The sequence below is a fragment of the Nomascus leucogenys genome, chromosome 6 (assembly GCF_006542625.1).
Source record: "Nomascus leucogenys isolate Asia chromosome 6, Asia_NLE_v1, whole genome shotgun sequence".
Taxonomy (NCBI): Eukaryota; Metazoa; Chordata; class Mammalia; order Primates; family Hylobatidae; genus Nomascus; species Nomascus leucogenys.
Window position 1 is genome coordinate 66118192 of NC_044386.1, and position 4762 is coordinate 66122953.

Here is a 4762-nt window from a genome sequence, read left to right on the forward strand (position 1 = left end):
TACATTAGTGGAAAGCTTTTCCCTTTTGTTACCAAAGATTTGGTATTCAGTTTGATTTGTCTTAGTTCTAGATATGATGGTTTATTCTATATATAAATATTTCCTTTGTATGCATATATTTTTACCAAACCTATATATATATTTTATGTGTTGACTACAATAAATGTTGGAATTTGGTTTTTTCATCTTTTTAATTATTATCATTATTATTTTGAGATAGAGTCTCGCTCTGCCACCCAGGCTCGAGTGCAGCGGCACTATCTCAGCTCACTGCAACCTCCGCCTCCCAGGTTCAAGCAGTTATCGTGCCTCAGCCTCCCAAGTGGCTGGGATTACAGGCACATGCCACCACACCCAGCTAATTTTTTATATTTTTGGTAGAGATGGAGTTTCACCATGTTAGCCAGGCTGGTCTAAAACTCCTGACCTCAAGTGATCCACCCACCTTGGCCTCCCAAAGTGCTGGGATTACAGGCATGAGCCACCACGCCCGGCCTAATTTTTTTATTCTAGTTTTTGAAGTTATTTTAATTTTTCTTTTAATGTATAGATGATATGTCTATAGCATCCTCTTTAGATTTGTTAAGCCCTAATATAAGACCTAATATAATGAAATAAGAATCTTAATTTGGATTTGTACCACAAATTTAATTGAATAAACTGACTTTTCAAAAACTTATTTGGTAATTATATATTTAAATCAACTAAATGAAAAGCGAAAAGGAGAAAAGTCACTGAGCAAGATGCAGAATTCCTGATTTTTCTTTCATGTTATTCTTCGTATTTTACCACCTGACTTAGCTAAATAAAGCCAGATATTGTCTGAGCTTTCATTCTTAAGGCATCATGTTATAAACAGAGTGACCTTAGACCTCAGTATGTCAGCACAGTCCTGGTGTTTTCCTGTAATTATCAATAGCTCCTTCTTTCACTTTCATAAGTGTCCTGGCTTGGATGACAAAGTCATGGTTAGCTATTAAAATATGTGATCAAATAAATATTGGAAGAAATGTTTGAGTAATACATACGGTTTTAAATTTCTCTAAACCTACATAGTACTATGTAAAATAATTAGTGTGATTTAGTGTTGAGAAAAGTCTTTGGTTCTTGATTCATATAATTCCTTTTTTTAACTTGGAAATGAGACCATTTTCTTGTTGCTCAGATCAAGAAATAATCTCAGATAACTCAAGTGTGATCATTCAATTCTAATACTTGAAAAGAAGATGATTTTTCTCATGCCTTGATAGATGGTGATAGAATACATTGCTGAATTGTCCTAGTGGCACTCTATAAAACAGGTAATGTAGTGGAGTGAAGAACAGGACTCATCATAATGATGATGCCATGTGTGCCTGTAAGCTTACAGGGGCACAGAAGATCATGATCAAGGGGGATTCTTTAGTTCTCAAATGTTGCAAAGAATATTTGAAACTCCCTGTCCTTGGTACATAACTTACGGAAACAGTCAACAAAATTATGTGGGAAATATCCAGACTTACCATATGGGGTGAAAGATAATACCCAACATAATAGTTTATTAACTTGACTTAATTCCCACTTCTCTCCATTTGTCTTTTCCCACATCAGGAAACAGCATAAATACCCAGTTGCTCAAGCCAAAAACCTAGGCATTTTTCATGTTCTCTTTTGTCCATTACATCCATAAACAAATGCTGCCACTTTAGTCCCGGAACCATTCAGAATCTACCTGCTGCTTTTCATCTCCGTTCTTACGATCATAACCCAAGCTACCTTCATTCTTCTTTACGGTTTTACAATTGCCATGTTACCTGCTCTGCCTGCTTCTACTCTGGCCGCCTCCTCCATGATTTATTCTCAATGTAGTACTCAAAATGATCTTTTAAGAATGTAAATCTGATTACACAATTCAATAGCTTCCGTTACATTTAAAACAAAACCCAAGCTTCTCACTGTGGCCTATGAGTACTACATGATTATACCCTTGTCTGCCCCATCTCCTACCATTTTTTCATTCTTCACTGTGCTCCATCTTCCATTTTTGTTCATTCAGCATGCCAAGCTTGTTCTCATTTGCTGTTGCCCCTGCATGGGTGGCCTAAGAAAATGATTTCCTTCCCAAATATTTGTGAAATCCATTCACTTCTCACCACTTCTGTGCTCACAGCCCTAGTACAAGCTCCCATCGTCACTCACCCAAACTGCCCTAGCAACTTCCTCACTGGTCTCTGCGTGTTAAATCGGCTATCCAGCCAGGGTGATATTTTGTTAAGTGCATGTTTGATTGTGTTGAGCCCTAGAACCATATTCTAGGAGCTGAACATGCAGCGCTGGCCTGATAGAGTTCATATTTTATTGGAGAAGCAGATACCAAGCACACACAAAAAAGAATAATTTCAAATTCTGCTAAATACTATGAAGAAAATAAGTCGAGACTCAGTGATAGAGAATAATTGAGGCGAGATCCGTTTTTAGATTAAGGAGTCAGGGAAGTCTTTCCCTAAGGTGTATCTATGTGAAGAGCTGGGGAGAGGCAGGAAGGAGTTAGGATTGGGGAAACATAGTGAGTGAGAAAGAACATGTTAGAGATGGGGCGCGCTCTCCCGGCAGCCCGCGCTCCCTGACCCCGCGCCGCCCGGCGCCCCGCGGACTCAGCAGAGGGTGGTGCCGCCGTGGGCTCCTGCCTCTCCCGCTCCGCGCTGCCGCTACCGCGGCCCATGGGCAGAGTCGGCGGGCGGACCGGCATTAAATTGAAGAAAAGATGTCCCTGTACGAGGAAACCAGTGACTCAAAAATAGAAGGCTAGTCCAAAAACTTCAAACTTCTACAGTCTCAGCTTCAGGTGAAGAAGGCAGCTCTCACTCAGGCAAAGAGCCAAAGGACGAAACAAGGTACACAGTTCTTGCCCTAGTCATTGACCTAAAACGAGGTGGCTCCTCAGATGACCCGGCAAATTGTGGACACACCACCGCATGTGCCAGCTGGGCTGAAGGATCCTGTTCCCAGTGGGTTTTCTGCAGGGGAAGTTCTGATTTCCTTAGCTGACGAATATGATCCTATGTTTCCTAACGATTATAAGAAAGTAGTGAAACGCCAGAGAGGAACGACAAAGACAGCGGGAGCTGGAAAGACAAAAGGAAATAGAAGAAAGAGAAAAAAGGCATAAATACAGACATGATGCACGTGAGTTTTCAAGGTCGTCAGATCTGGATTCTGATGAAGATGAAGATTAGGAGCGAGAGAAGACGGAAACAAGTATGCAACTCCTTCCTCGCTAACTTGGGGGACATGGTGGTGCACAAGATCATACAGAAGTATGGCTTCCGGGAGGGCCAGGGTCTGGGGAAGCAGGAGCAGGGCCTGAGCACCGCCTTGTCGGTGGAGAAGACCAGCAAGCTTGGTGGCAAGATCATCGTGGGTGACGCCATGGAGAAAGATGCATCCAAGAAGTCAGATTCAAATCCACTGACTGAAATACTTAAGTGTCCTACTAAAGTGGTCTTACTAAGGAACATGGTTGGTGCGGGAGAGGTGGATGAAGACTTGGAAGTTAAAACCAAGGAAGAATGTGAAAAATATCTCAAAGTTGGGAAAAGTGTGTTGTTTGAAATTCTGGTGCCCTGATGATGAAGCAGTACGGATATTTTTAGAATTTGAGAGAGTTAAATCAGCAATTCAAGTGGTTATTGACTCGAATGGGAGATATTTTGGTGGACAGGTGGCAAATGCATGTTTCTACAATTTGGAAAAATTCAGGGTCTTGGATTTGGCAGAACAAGTTTGATTTTAAGAGCTAGAGCACAAGTAATCTCCGGTGATCCTTAAATGAACTGCAAGCTGAGAAAAGAAGGAAAAAGATCACAGCCTCCATGATTGTTGCATACTGAGACTCTTGGAGGGAGTTCTAAGATATATGTTGATTGATCCCTTTTTTATTTTGTGGTTTTCTAATATAGCATAAAAATCCGTTTAAAAAACAAAAAGAAAATGTTAGAGATAAGACTGGAGAGATGGGAGGCGGTAATAAGAGATAAAGAGCAGTGGATTTGGCACATAATCTGGAGGTAGAACTAACAGAGGTTGCCGATGATTGGTGATGGAAAGGTAGAAATTAAGGATGAAACCTAGGTTTTTGCCTTGGCCACCAAATAAATGGTAGTCTTATAAATTGAGATGGAGAAGAGTAGGGAAAGAGAGGGTTTGTTAGTGGAGAGAAATCAAGTTTTTTCGTGGGGGGTGGCTGGAGCAGGTTAAATTGACTGTATCTAGTAGACCACTAAGTTGCTGAATCAAGCAGGTAGATGATTGTGAATCTAGAACTCAAGGTCAGGGCTATAGATATAAAATGGAAAAATCACAGCATATAGATAGAGATTAAAGTCTAGGAACTGAATAAAGTCACCTATGGAGAAAAGATAGAGAATTGAAGAGGAGAGAGATCAAGTCCTATAGCACTTTTAATAAGATCAGGCAATCTCCCTACCAAAAAAAACGTGGTCTCTCAGAAGAAATGAGAGACTGGGGGAAAAAAAATAAAGAATTAGGTCAAGGGACAAATGCTGCTCTGAATACAATAAGAAAAGGACAGGAACTGGCCTCAGGATTTGTCAAAATGAAAATTGTTGAGAACTTAGACAAGACCGGATTCAACAGATTGGTGGAGATAAAAACCTAATAGGTTTAAAAAAAAAAAAAAAACTGAAGGAGGGAAAAGAGTGGATATAGATTTCACTTTCAAGGAGCTTTGCTATAAAGGGGAACAGAAAAAAGGCAGTTGACA

At 40.4% G+C, this 4762-nt stretch overlaps 1 pseudogene; it reads left to right on the forward strand.

Annotated features, from left to right (window-relative positions):
- Positions 1-2743: 2743 nt before the first annotated feature.
- Positions 2744-3887, forward strand: LOC100606020 (annotated as a pseudogene).
- The last annotated feature ends 875 nt before the right edge of the window (positions 3888-4762 follow it).